Source organism: Colobus angolensis, unplaced genomic scaffold (assembly GCF_000951035.1).
Source record: "Colobus angolensis palliatus isolate OR3802 unplaced genomic scaffold, Cang.pa_1.0 Scaffold251, whole genome shotgun sequence".
Taxonomy (NCBI): Eukaryota; Metazoa; Chordata; class Mammalia; order Primates; family Cercopithecidae; genus Colobus; species Colobus angolensis.
The window spans coordinates 1,152,993-1,168,536 of record NW_012115722.1 but is presented as its reverse complement, the minus strand read 5'-3'; positions in this window follow the sequence as shown (position 1 = coordinate 1,168,536).

Below are 15,544 nucleotides of genomic sequence, written 5' to 3'. Positions count from 1 at the left end.
CTCCACTCTATCAGTACTAAGGGAAAACACAGTATAGTTTGTCCACCACTCACAGCCACACTCCGTGAATGTGACTGGATAAATTGTCAGAGGCATTTGAACCAGAACAACTTCATCTTGAGTAGGGACTGGGTAAAATAAGGCTAAGACCTGAGGGGCTGCATTCCCAGGAGGTTAAAGCATTCTTAATCAGAGGACGAGATAGAAAGTCGGCACAAGATACAGGTCATAAAGACCTTGCTGATAAAACAGCAGTAAAAAAGCTCGCCAAAACCCACCAAAACCAAGATGGCAATGAGAGTGACCTCTGGTCATCCTCACTACTACACTCCTACCAGTACCATGACAGTTTACAAACGTCGTGGCAACATCAGGAAGTTACCCTATATGGTCTAAAAGGTGGAGGTATGAATAATCCAGCCTTTGTTTAGCATACAATCAATAAATAACCATAAAAATGGGCAACCAGCAGCCCACGGAGCTGCTTTGTCTGTAGAGTAGCCATTCTTTATTCCTTTACTTTCTTTATTTTTGAGAGATGGAGTTTCACTCTTGTCACCCAGGCTGAAGTGCAACGGCGCGATCTCGGCTCACTGCAATCTCTGCCTCCTGAGTTCCAGCGATTCTTTTGCGTCAACCTCCCGAGTAGCTGGTTATAGGAGCCTGCCACCACACCCAGCTAATTTTTGTATTTTTAGTAGAGATGGGGTTCCACCATGTTGGCCAGGCTGGTCTTGAACTCCTGACCTCAGGTGATCTGCCCACCTCGGCCTTCCCAAGTGCTGGGATTACAGGCATGAGCCACCGTGCCCGGGTCCTTTACTTTCTTAATAAAGTTGCTTTCACTTTACTCTGTAGACTCGTCCTGAATTCTTTCTTGTGCCAAGATCCAAGAACCCTCTCTTGGGGTCTGAATCGGGACCCCTTTCTGGTAACAAAATGTCCCAAGGAGGGAGTATGTAATGCCTCTTTTTGTGGCCAGAATGGTTTGGCTTCTGCTGAAGTAACAAACCTCCAAATCTCAGTGTCTTAAGAAAGGCTTATCCCTCATGTCCATCATGCTGTACATGCTCTGACTTTGGAACACATGTTGATAACACATTCACTATCTTGAACATTGCCTGCTGGATTCCATGTCGGGAGGAAAAAGAGTTTTCATTGGGTGAATTTTCTGTCTTCCAAGTTATCTCGGAGTTATCACCTTCCAAGTTTTACCAAGTTTTGCCATTGCAAACCTGGATCAGCGACCTTCCAGGCACCAATAGAAGTCTCCATAAAGTTGGATGCCTGCATTTAAGCCTGTGCTATCTATTTTCTTTTCTTGTCACCATTTTCTAGGTACTCATCTTGGTATCAGTCAGGATAGCCTAAGTTATGCTGTGGGAAAAAACAAGCCCCCAAACTCACTCAGACTAAATGTTCATTGAAGGTTGGCTGGGTCTATGCTGTCTCTGTGCTTTCATAATTGTGATGGTTGGTTGTATGTGTCAATTTCGCTAGGCCATAAGGTGCCCAGGTTAAACGTTATTTCTGAATGTGCCTGTGAGGGTCATTCTGGATGAGATTAGCATTTGAATCAGTGGGCTCAGTGAAGTAGATGGCCTTACACAAGGTGGGTGGGTATCATCCAATCTTTTGAGGACCTGAATAGAATAAAAGGTGGAAGAAGAAGAAATTTCCTCCACTTTTCCCTGCTTCACTGCTTGAGTTGGGATGTCTCATCTCATCCCCACCTGACCTTGGATACAAATTTACACCATTTCCTCTAGGCCTTTAGATTCAGAATGAATTATATCACTGGATTTCTGTGTCTCCAGCTTGCCGATGACAGATCATGGGCCTTCTCAGCCTTCATCACTGCATTAGCCACTTCCTTATTATCTCTCTCTCTCTCTCTCTCTCTCTCTCTCTCTCTCTCTCTCCTCTCTCTCTTTCAGCTTTTTGCCTGAAGTCAGGCTTCAATCAGCCACCACCCAGGTGACTAAAGCAGAGAAACTCTTAACCTAAGAGGCATGAATATGCAGAGGAGTTTAGGGTGACCACAGCAGCTGGAAAACAAAGGAAGGGGGGAAAATATGACAAAAGAGATGCATAAATGGGGAGCCCTAAATTCGGTGTATATACTGGCTGTCCCCGACCTACACATTCATAGGGTAGATTTCAAGAAGTCCAACATAAGGAGAAAAGAACCGAACTGAGATTTCAGTTGCTGCCCACCACAGAGGAGATAGAGTTTGGAGTTTGACTACATCCAAGTTAACTGCTCATAAAACAAACAAAAAAAGTCAATAATCTTAAAAAAATATAATGAATCCAGAGTCTTACAACGTATCATTTCTAGTATCTAGGATATTATCCAAAATTACTAGACATAGAAACACACAGGAAAACAATATTCATGCATAAGAGAGAAGGTCACCAATGGAGACTAACCGCAGGATGACCTGGATGCTGGAACTGGTAGACAGGATTTTTAATTCAGCTACTATAACTATGCTCAACGATGTAAAGAAAATATGCTTGCAGTGAATGACCAAATAGGAAATCTCAGCAGAGAAACAGAAACAATTAAAAAGAACCAAGTGAAAATTTTAGAACCAAAAAATGGCATGTCTGGAAGATGCCTCAAGAGGAACTATCTAACCCAAAGAGTACAGAGAAAAAAAGATTTTTAAAATGAACAGATCCTGAGTGATCTGGGGGAAAATACAGCAAGGTCTGATATACATGCAATTGGAATTCTAAAAAGAGGAGCGATACAATGGAGCTGGGAAAAAAATATTTCAAGAAAGCAAAAAAGGATAAGAACAAAGTAAACCATAGTTAGCCACATCCCAGTCAACCTGCGGAAAACCAAAGACAAAGAGCAGCCGAAGGGAAATGACATGTCACATATAGGGAGCACTGCCACAAATGACTTCATCGTTAGAAACCACAGAGGCAGGGAGACACTGGAAACATATATTTTAAATTCTGAAAAAAAAAAAAAAAAACCTGTCAGTGCATAATTCTATACCCAGCAAAAATACCCTTCAAGAGTGAAACAGAATGAAAACACTTTCTATGAATAAAAGGTAAGAGAATTTGTTGCTGCAAACCTGCATTACAAAAAGTGCTAAAGAAAGTTCTTCAGGCTGAAGGGAAACAACACTGGAGAGAAACTCCATTAAACCTGCCACTAATAAGGTAAAAGAGTTACAAATGAACATTATCATGGGCCCATTTCTTCCCCTATGCAGGTAGTAAAGTGTGAGGTAATCACTAGTGCTGTTCACCAAATATGTCTGGTTTTCCTTCTTTCAGGCATATGGTAGAATTGCCACTCCACTTACTGGGGTGGGGGCATGGCCATATGATTGCTTTAGTAAATGAGATGTGGCAAAAACTTTGTCAGAGGATGCAATTTGCCTCACTGCCTTTTTTTTTCTGGCTTTAAAAATCATCGTATTAGGGTTCTCCAGAGAAACAGAACCAATAAGAGAGCTGGGGCTTAGAAACCAATACCCCCAAAACATGGCATTTTGACCTGCTGACTTGAAGAATTCCCCAGGTCTCTCTGACCTCTGCCTACTCCTGTCTCAATTCTCTGTCTCCCAAAGCACAGGATGAAATGGTTCTCTGAAATTCTCTTATCTGCCTAATGTCTGGACCTGCCAAAGAAGAAAACAGTTACCTCTGGTCACTTTCCTGATCATTAACTAAAGTCATATCTCAGGAAGAAAGACTGAAGTCTGTCAACACATCTGGACAGACTTGTTGCAAATTATGTCTGTTCTTTTGGCCCAGCAGTCTTTGTTTCAGGCCACTGTATGTTCTTCAAGCCCACTTAAATTCACCTAAAAATCATTTACTATCCCTCTAAAATCATCCACACTTCCCCATCTTCCTCTCCCCTAAGAAGAAGGGTATATAACCATCTGTACCCCATTGTGTGGTGGGGCAATGACTCTGTGATTCTCCCCTGTGCTTGTTAACACATTTGTATGCCTTTTTTCCTATCAACCTGCCTTTTGTCAGTTGATTTTCAGTGAACCTTCAGGGGGCAAAGGTGAAGTTTTCTTCTATTTTATAAAAATCTTCTTCACATACCTTTGGTTCTAGCTGTGTCCCCTCAGAATATCCACACTGAATCATTTGTTTGAGTCTTCCATATTGGGGAGAAATCTGGCCTTGAGAAGCTCTCTGTGTGAATCACATGGACCTTCCATCAGCTCTGGATCCGTCTTCTGTGAAGGACAGAATACCACCAAGCTTGCTGCCTGAAGTCTCCTGATTCTGAATACACTTTTTTTTGCACAAGTCTCTGGGCCTGCAATCTCTTTCCTCCTGTTTATTCAGTACAAGTCACTACCTGACCTCCAAAGTTATGCTCCCTCTAGCATCACTGGATCCACTGTGACAATAGTCTTGAAAACTTACCACTTTATCACTATGGAAATAAAAAATGGAAAATGAAAATAAATCATATTTTCAAGGTGCAGATGGTGCAATATTCTCATATTCACATTGAGGTGCAAGATCGAAGAAAGCTGGCCTAATTATGGACATGCACTTAGTTAGCAGTGAACTTCAGTCAGTGGACTCAGCTGTTTCAAACTCTTTTGATATGGTTTGAATTCACATGTTTCTACTGTCACCCAAGAATCTTATATGAAAGAGCTTTTTAACATCCAAACAGCTTCAGTGCTTCAAAGAGGAGGCATGTGAGGACATACATAAAGCTCTTCTGCAGTTTTGTTTCTTTTTAAAGTAGACTTTGTTTTTTACAGCCAGGAGTGTTTTTAAGTTTGTAGCCAGGAGTGGTAGCTCACACCTGTAATCCCAGCACACTGGGAGGCCAAGGCAGGTGGATCACCGGAGGTCAGGAGTTCAAGACCAGTCTGGGCAACACAGTGAAACCCTGTCTTCACAAAAAATACAAAAATTGGCCAGGTGTGGTGGCATGTGCCTGTAGTCCCAGCTATTCAGGAGGCTGAGGTGGGAGGATGGCTTGAGCCTGGGAGGTTGCGGCTGTGGTGAACCATGATTGCATCACTTCACTCCAGACTAGGTGACAGAGCAAGACTTTGCTTCATAAAAAAAGAAAGTACAAAAGTACGTAAAATTTCCATAAACTTTCTAACCCTACCCATGCACAACCTCCCCAACTGTCAACATGCAACCCCAGAGTGGTACATTTGTTACAATTGGTGAATCGACATTGACATATCATTATCACTCAAAGTCCATAATTTACATTAGGGTTCACTCTTGGTGTATGTGTACCCACTATGATAGTATCATATGAAAGAGTTTCACTGCCCTAAAATGCCTCTTTTCCCCCAACTCCTGGCAACCCCTGATCTTCTACCTGTCTCCATAGTTTTGCCTTTTCCAGAATGTCAAGTAGTTGGAATCATACAATATGTAGCCTTTTTAGATTGACTTCTTTCACCTGGTAATACGCATTTAAGGTTTCTCACGTCTTTTCATTGCTGGATAGCTCATCTCTTTTTATTTTTATTTATTTATTTTGAGATGCAGTCTCACTCTGTCACCCAGGGTGGTGTGCAGTGGGGTGATCTCGGCTTGCTGCAACCTCTGCTTCTCGGGTTCAAGTGATTCTCATGCCTCAGCCTCCCAAGTAGCTGGGATTACAGGCACACACCACCACGCCCAGCTAATTTTAGTATTTTTAGTGACAGGGTTTCACCATGTTGGCCCAGGCTGGTCTCGAACTCCTGGCCTCAAGTGATCCACCAGCCTTAGCCTCCTAAAGTGCTAGGATTACAGGCGTGAGCCATGGCACCCAACCCCTCTTCTCTTTTTAGTGCTGAATAATATGCCATTGTCTGTGTATGCCACAGTTTATCCACTTACCCACTGAAGGACATCGTGGTTGCTTCTAAATAGTGACAATTATAGATAAAGCTGCTATAAACATCCATGTGCAGGTTTTCGTGTGGACATAATTTTTCACCTTCTTTGGGTAAATATTTAATACCAAAGAGTGTGATTGCTAGATCAGACGATAAGAGTACATTAATTTTGCAAACTGTCTTCTATAGTGGCTGTACAATTTTGTGTTCCCACCAGCAGTGAATGAGAATTCCTGTTGTTCCACATCCTCACCAGCATTTGGGGTTTTAGATTTTCTCCATTTAAAAAGGGGTGTAGTAGTATCTCATTTTTTAATTCTATTTATTAATTTTTTTTTTTTTTTTGAGACAGAGTCTCGCTCTGTCGCCCAGGCTGCAGTGCAGTGGCACGATCTAGGCTTATGGCAACTTCCACCTCCTGGGTTCAACCAATTCTCCTGCCTCAGCCTACTGAGCAGCTGGGATTATAGGCACACACCACCGTGCCCAGCTAATTTTTGTATTTTTAGTAGAGACGGGGTTTCACCATGTTGGTCAGGTTCAAACTCCTGACCTCGTGATTTGCCCACCTCAGCCTCCCAAAGAGCTGAGATTACAGGCATGAGCCACCACACCCGGCCTTATTTTTGTTTTTTGTAGAGACAGGGTTTCACCATGTTGCCTAGGCTTGTCTCAAACTCCTGGGCTCAAGAGGGTCACCTGCCTTGGCCTCCCAGAGTGCTGGGGTTACAAGCACGAGCCACCATGTTTGGCCTCGTTGTTTTTTCAATTTGCGTTTCCCTGATGACATATGTTTGTTGAGCATCTTTTCGTATGCAAATTGCCGTCTTATATCTTCTTTGGCGAGATGTCTGTTCAAGTCTTTTGCCTATTTTCAGTCAGGTTGTTCATTTCCTTATTGTTGAGTTTTAAGAGTGTTTTGTCTATTTTGTTTAATTGTCCTTTATCAGATAACTCTTTTGTAAGTGCTTTTTCTCTGTCTATGGCTCATCTTCTCATTCTCTTGACAGTGTCTTTTACAGAGCAGGAGATTTTAATTTTAATGAAGTTCAGCTTATCAATTATTTTTTTCATGAATCCTGGCGTTGCTGTTGTACAGTTGGTTCTAATAACAAAAACAAGGACAATAACAAGACTGACCCAAAGTGGGATGTTAATTGCCACAAAAGCAGTCATTTGATATCAACCTGAGTTTTGTGGTAATGTTTTATTTGGCATGTAAAGATCCTTTTATGCAAATCATTTCCATGGACATGTAATATAAAAACATAAGCATTTCCGATTACTTTATCAGTGTAGCTATTCCAAATGAAATGTCTACAGTAGCAACAGACAGACCAGACTGCATATATCAGTCCTGACTGGAGACTAGCAGGCAGCAACCACTCCCCAAGCTGCTGCTCCTGACGTGTTGCTTGACTCAAAGCCAGGAATGATCAACAAAGGTGTTTTTCCATCCCGTCGGAGTCTAGTAATGGTGTTCCATAGAAGAAGCAGAGACTACTGCTGCTAATGACTGTAGACATGTTGAACATTAGGGTTTGTAGCAAGAGTTGCCTGCCATAGCAAGTAATGACAACGAGTGGAGCAAGACAATCATGCTCCAGGCAGGTGGACTCCAATGAAACATGTCTCAGGAGACCTTTGGGAGAGGGGACTGATAGTCTTGTTTAAGAGATACCACTTCAGATTGGGGGCACTGGCTCACATCTGTAATTCCAGCACTTTGGGAGACCAAGGCAGATGGATCACCTGAGGTCAGGAGTTCAAGACCAGCCTGTCCAACATGGCAAAACCCCACCTCTACTAAAAATACAAAAAAATTAAAAAAAATAAAAAACAACAGGGTGTGGTGGCAGGCACTTGTCATCCCGGCTACTTAGGAGGCTGAGGCAGGAGAATCGCTTGAACCCAGGGGGTGGAGGTTGCAGTGAGCCGAGATCACGCCATTACACTCCAGCCTGGGTGACAGAGTGAGCTCTGTCTCAAAAAAATAAAACAGCAACAACAAAACGAGATACCACTTCATTCTGTTGATCTGAGGCCTGTGTGTTTGTCAGTCAATATGCTCAGATGGGCAGGTAACTACAAAGGAACGGAAAGGAAATGGGGGACTTCCTGAGGGCTACACCAGGAGTTCTCATAGCATCACTTCCACTGTGTTCTCTTGGTCAGAGCAGCCACATAGCACAGATTCAAGGTGGAGGGAACATAGATCCCACCTCTTGTCGGGTGCAGTGACAAATAATTTGTGGCCACGTGTAACCCACTGGCTGTGGAAAGTCTTTTATTCTTTTCTTTTTCAACCTATTGCTCCATTGGCGTGAGGAGTCCAATGATCACGCACTCATTGTGACTTTGGTGGCTCTTAGGTGAAATGGCTCTCCTATCAGAGACCAGGGCTTTACAGAGCCTATGACTGTGGGGACGGGAAGCACATATTTTGCAAGTAACTAATTGGGAGTGGTGGTAAAAGGGGCATTCCTTTCAACTTTTGGTTTCTGGGCCCATATATTTTAGTTACTGGAGACAAAGCACCTTACCAGCTATAGACTCAGCACAAAACTTGCATCCTGTTGGCAACTGACCAGTGCCTCAACTTGCTCGGTTGTATCTGAGCAGACATTTCAACTGAGCCTGTAATAGGCCATTCCACCATTGTCTTTTTTTTTTTGAGACAGAGTGTCACTCTGTTGCCCAGGCTGGAGTGCAGTAGGCTTATCACAGTTCACTGCAGTCTTGATCTCCTGGGCTCAAGTGATTCTCCCACCTCAGCCTCCCAAGTAGCTGGGAGTACAGTCGTGGGCCACCATGCCCAGCTGGTTTTTAATTTTTTTTTTTTTGGTAGCTCACTATTTTGCTCAGGTGGTCTTGAACTCCTGGTCTCAAGCACTCCTCCTGTTTGGGCCTCCCAAAGTCTTGGGATTACAGGCATCAACCACCATGCCCAGCCCATTTATTTTCTTTTTTGAGACAGAATCTTGCTCTGTCACCCAGACTGGAGTACAATGGTGTGATCTTGGCTCACTGCAGCCTCCGCCTCCCAGATTCAGGTGATTCTCCTGCCTCAGCCTCCTGAGTGGCTGAGACTACAGGCACACAATGCCACACCCAGCTAATTTTTGTATTTTTACTAGGCACAGGTTTTCACCATGTTGACCAGGCTGGCCTCGAACGCCTGACCTCAAGTGATCTGCCTGCCTCAGCCTCTCAAAGTGCTGGGATTACAGCCATGAGCCACTGCGCCCGCCCAAGACCATTTCCTCATTTTATTAGGGTGGCTGCTTTGGGCATGACAGTATAGGGTAGAACCAATCACATGTCCTCTTTCATAACAGGGGCCAGTGATCTGAGGCAATGTTACATGGGATCTCATTGGGTAAATCAGGCCTTTGTTATCCCTCTAATGGTGGTATTGGTAGAGGCGTTGTGGACCTGGAAGACAAACACATATCCAGAGGAGGTATCAGCTCCAGTAAGAACAAATTACTGCTTTCTACAAAGTAGAAGGAGTCCAGTGTAATTAACTTGGCATCAGATGGTTGGCTGATCTCCTTGAGGAGTGGTACCATACAAGCAAGGACTCAGTGTTAGTTGAGTTAGGCTGGGCATTCAGCAGTGTGGTAGTTGGGACCAGCCTTGGGAGAGGGAGACCATCATATTGGGCCATGCATGTCTTCCAGCCGTGCTACTGTGGGCACTCTGTTCACGGGTGTGTTGAATTAGCACCAGAGTGGCCAAAGAAAGAGACAAGTTAGACCAGTCATCCCATCTGCTGGGTTGTTGAGGGCCTACTTCGTGGTAGCTACTTTCTGGTGGGCATGGACACCAGACACAAAAATAGATGCTCTTTGTGCCCCTTCCCATGCTTCTTCTCCAGACCTCTTTTTTTCCAGTCTGCCTATTTGTTTCCCATTCTGCCTCTTCCAGGTCCTTGACCAATCAACCAGCCATCTGTCACTCTGTAGGAGTCTGTGTACCTCAGGCCACTTCTTCCTTCATCAGAGTGAATGACCAAGGGTGTTACTCACAGATCTTCCCACTGTTCTCCACTCCCTCACATCACTGTCCTTTGGAGCCATCCTTGAGTGAGGCTGTTGTGTGGTGCAATCCATTTTCAACTTACACCAGCAAATCAAGACTATGGATCCATAAACAAAGCCTGAGTTTTTCTTCCTCTGATATTTGGTTGTGGGTAATACCTTTCCTGTCCCATGAGACCACAGGTGTGAGCTGAGAAAATGGCATTGGTATAATATAGTCAGGTGGCATGGCAGTGTGAGCCATCTGCTTGTTGATCTTACCAGCGCTCTCTGGATTTCTCTCTGGATTGGGCTGTTGGACCTGATCCTATAATGTTCCATTTCCATCACATAATAGCTGGCTGTGGCATGTGTACAGGCTGAGTAAACTTCTACTGTTGTGCATAGTTTCAGAGAAGTCCCAGTGTAGAAAGCAAAGAACACAGTATGCACCTGAGGCAAGATGTTGTTAGAGTGAAGTAAATGGATACTTTTGCAAAACTGGCTACCAAAGCCACAGCAGGAATCTGAGATGTGGCAGAGGGGATGAAGTAGGCCCCTAGCAGTATCTAATATATCCCCCATCTGTTTCGGTTCTATTGTTACAGAATCTTTGGGTGTTGCTTTTCTGGCTGGAAACCTCTGTGGCTGGTGGTACCTTTGCCCAAGTTCTTGTTTTGTGTCCAGGAAGAATGAAGTACGCAGACAAGCAGGAGGTGAGCAAGACAAAGAGGAGCTTTACTGAGGTTAGAACAGCCCAGAGGAGACCCGTAGTGGGTAGCTCCTCTCTGTAGGCAGGTCATCCTGTCAAGTGTTCAGCTCTCAGAAGAGAGGAAGTCTGGAGTGGGTGGCTCCTCTCTACAGACAGGTCATCCCAACAAGTGTTCAGCTCTCAGCAGACAGAGTAGCTCCTCTCTGTAGCTGGTCATCCTGATGTCTGCTGCTCTCAGCAGAGAGGAGGCCCTGAAGAGGGTAGCTCCTCTCTGCAGCTGGTCATCCCAATGTCTGCTCTGCTCTGGCTGAGTCCAGAATTTTTATGGTCTTCAGAGAAGGGAGGTGCGTGCTGCCATGGGTGGGCCCAAGAAAAAGCAACAGAGTCCCCTCTTCAGTCTGCAGGAATGGTAGCCTGGCCCCCAGGCTTCAGGCCTTCCCCCTGAAGGTGGAGCTTCAGTGGAGACCTGCCCGCTTCTGCCCAAGAGCCTGTCTGCCTCCTGCTACAGTCCATGGTGCCTAGGCTGCTTGGGCCAAGAGGCACCTGCAGGCCACCACTGAGCTGCCTTCAGTGCTCCCAACCCCCAGCTTCCCTCCCGTGCTTGTTGGTACTGAAAGTCCAGAAGGTGCTGAGGCAGCAGGGGGCTAGCATGTCAGCACTGCCCTGAGCGTACGTCCACCTGGCCAGGCTGCGACAATACCTGGGCTCAGCCCCACCCTTGCTCCACAATCAGAGTGAACTCTGTGAGCAGGGAGAGGCCAGGCAGTGGCAGCAGGCACTTCTGAGCCCTACCAAGAGCACCAACATGCCCTGGTCCACAGCCAGACTTAGGCAGCTGCAGCAGCACCCAGGGAGGGCGGGGCTCCTGCATGCTCTGCTTTGCCCTGTGGTGCAGGAGGCCTGGGTCGTGCTGCCCCGCTGCAGCCGGCATCTTGGCAGCAGCCACTCTAGATGGGTTGCTGCTTCCATCACTATTATCCAAAACTGATTTCGATTCTCTGCCCTCATTCTCTTCCAAGTTTTGGAGGAAACACAATGATCAGAGTGGGAAGCAGAGCGAGAGACCTTGGCAGATCTTTAGGACCACATGACACCCAGTATCTAGACCGCACCCTCTGTTAAAACACTTGATATTAAGTTTTACTTTGCTGTTTGTGGCTCCCTGCTTTTAAGGCTATTCTTTCTATACATATGTCCAGTTCTGTATCTCTATAAAATGATTTCAGAGCTTCAAATAAAGTTCCTATGAATTTTTTTAAAATTGAGCAATCTGTTCCATTTACTGTATATCATTATATTTATCAGCATATTATTATATATTATCCAATATAAGCCAGTGAATATTCAGAGGGTTCCTGACATCAATGTCCAACTCTCTGATTCCTCATTCTTAAGAAACTGATATCACTGCTGTTTGTTTGGTTGGCTAAAAAAAGGAAAAGCGGGCTGAGCACGGTGGCTCATGTCTGTAATCCCAGCACTCTGGGAAGCCAAGGAGGGTGGATCACCTGAGGTCAGGAGTTCAAGACCAGTGTGGCCAACATGGTGAAACCCTGTATCTACTAAAAATACAAAAATTAGCCAGGTGTGGTGGCGGGCACCTGTTATCTCAGCTACTCGGGAGGCTGAGGCTGGAGAATTGCTTGAAATTGCTTGAATCCAGGAGGCGGAGGTTGCAGTGAGCAGAGATCATGCCACTGTACTCCAGCCTGGGCGACAGAGTGAGACTCTGTCTCAAAAAAAAAAAAAAAAAAAAAAAAAAAAAAAGACAAAGACACTGATGAAACGCTAAACCTGTGTTACCAGGAGATTGGTTATGCATCTTCCTTTAGTGGGTCTCACATTGGCCTCAGTCTATTCAATGTATGCTAGAATGTGTCCTGCTTTCAGGGCTTAATTGCTGAGTCCCCAGTTGATATTTTAATTAATGCATCACTGTTTTACTTCTTCCCTCTTACCTGTCCTTGTGTGTTCCCTCCACCCTTCCAAACCATTGTTAGCACTCTTACATGCATCCGTCCATACATTTCTCCATGCTCATACAGCCCTCTTTCATTTATATGTACATGGTGTCAGGCAGTCTTCCCATTCCTCCTTGCTAGTAGAATCCTGATTTGGAATGCAAGGTGCTTAGTCCTGGCAATGGGTCATGACTGGTTCAAGTCAATACTGATAATTTGTACCCCATATTTCCTGGCCTATTCTGCAGCTAGTGGTAGTCATGCGACCCAGTTTTGGCCAATGAAATATCAGTGGAAGTTAGCTGAGTGGACATTTTTGCTGACTCATTTAGCAGGATCTCTTGCCCTTCGCTCTTCTTCCTGCCTAGAATGCGTCGATGATGCTTAGTTGGTGCTGCAGGCAGCGTGTGACCGCGAAATGACAAACCAATACATTAAGGATGGTGGAGTCAAAATATGAAAAGAATCTGAGTCTTTCAGGGTCCTACTGAGCTGCTGAACCAGTGGCAGAAACAGAAATCTTTAGGGTACCAGTCATAGGAAAAAACCCCTATTTGTTCATACCACTGTTAGTGTGGTTTACTATTATTTTGTATCCAGAAGCACTTATAACTGATACAAAATGCATATGAATGCACACACACAAGTTGTCTGGTGTTCAATTTACAAAGATACGGCCATATTACTCATTATATTTTTAGATATTTGTCTGTATAGTACCTTGCTTCAGATTATAATTTGTAATGGAAATCTCTCCAAGTCAGTGAGTATAGCTCTAATTTATATTTAAACAATGTTTTATTGATTATCTTGAATAGGTAATACCAGAACCTGGTTTAAAATTAAAAATGTATAAATGGAAAGTGATGCAGCCACTTTGGAAAACTGTTTGGCAGCTCCTTAAAAACTTAAATATAGAGTTGCCATATAATCCAGAAATTTTACGTGTAGGTATATACCCAAGAGTAATGAAAACACATTACTTATACACAAACATTTGTACAAAATTTTCATCAGTTTCATCAATAATGCCCAAAAAGTAGAAAAACTTAAAATGTCTATCCACTGATGAACAGATAAACAGGTTGTGGTATATTCATATAATGGAATATTATTAAACAATAAAAAAGAATGAAATATTGATGCATGCTACAGTATAAATGAACAACGAAAACATTATGGTAAGTGTGATGGTTAATATTGAGTGTCAACTGGATTGGATCGATGGATGCCAAATATTGCTCCCGGGTGTGTCTGTGAGGGTGTTGCCAAAGGAGATTAACATTTGAACTGGTGGACTGGGAGAAGGGGACCACCCTCAATCTGGGTGGGCACCGTCTAATCAGCTGCCTGCACAGCTAGAATAAGGCAGGCAGAGGAACGTGGAAGGACTAGACTGGCTGAGTCTTCTGGCCTCCATCTTTCTCCCATGCTGGATGCTTCCTGCCCTGGAACATTGGGCTCCAAGTTCTTAAGCTTTTGGACTCTTGGAGCTACACCGGTGGTTTTCCGGGGGCTCTCAGGCATTCCACCACAGACTGAAGGCTGCGCTGTCAGCTTCCCTACTTTTGGGGTTTTGGGACTTGGACTGGCTTCCTTGCTCCTCTGCTTGCAGACATCCTCTTGTGGGACTTCACCTTGTGATGGTGCGAGTCAATACTCCTTAATAAACTCCCATTCATATATACATCTATCCTGTTAGTTCTGTCCCTCTAGAGAACCCTGACTAATACACTAAGTACAAAAATTCAGTCACAAAAACCACATACTGTATAATTCTATTTATGTGAAATGTCCAGAATAGGTGAATCCATACAGACAGAAAGATTAGTGGCTACCTGGGGCTGGGGGTTGGGAGTTGGGAATGGAGAATGACTGCTAATGTGTTTGTGGTTTCTTTTTGGATTGTTGAAAATGTTCTAAAATTAGATTTTGGTGATGGTTGCAAAAGTCTGTGAATACATTAAAAACCACTGAACTGTACATTTTAAATGGGTGGATTTTATGGTATGTGAAATATATCTCAATAAAGCTGTAAAAAAGGTTTAAATGGAAATACAATAAAAAGTAAGTTTCTCTTCTATCTCTTCCCCTACCTACCCAGTTCCCTTTTCCAGAGGTGATCACTCACTAACTTCCTGGTATGCTTTCAGAAGTATTTTATTTATATTCACACACATGCTCATAGGTGGGTTTACATACTTTCTTACATGTACCATACACTATTTTTTCCCTTAAAAATATATCTTGGAGACACACACAGACAGAGAGGAGAATGCCCTGTGAAGATGGAGGTGGACTGGAGTGATGGCTCTAAATCAAGGAGTGCAAAGGACTTACCAGCAAGCATCAGAACTGGAAGAGAGGCCTGGAACAGATCTTCCTCTCGGCCTTCACAGGGAATGGACCCGTGACACCTTGATGTTGTACTTCTAGCCTCCAGAACTGTGAGAGAATAAATTTCTGTTGTTTAAAGCCAAAAAACAAGCAGACAAAAAATGTATTTTAAATATTATTCCATATCAGCACATTTAAGGTGGATACCTTCTTTTAATAGCTGTGTAGTTTCATGATTGTTACATAATGTATTTGATGAGTTCCTTATTGGATATTTGGGGTGTTTCCAATGTTTGCTTTTTCAAACAATGCTGAAATAATAACCTTGTCCATGCATAATTTCTTACCTTGGCAAGTATACTTTCAGGACAAACTCTTGGAGGTAGAATTGTTGGATTAAAAGATAATTATATTTCTAGGCCGGGCGTGGTGGCTCATGCCTATAATCCCAGCACTTTGGGAGGCTGAGGTGGACAGATCACTTGAGGTCAGGAGTCTGAGACCCTTCTCTACTAAAAATACAAAAATTAGCCAGGCATGGTGGTGCATGCCTGTTATCCCACCTACTTGGGAGGCTGAGGCAGGAGAGTCACTTGAATCCGGGAGGCAGGGGTTTCAGTGAGCTGAGGTTGTGCTACTGCACTCCAGCTTGGG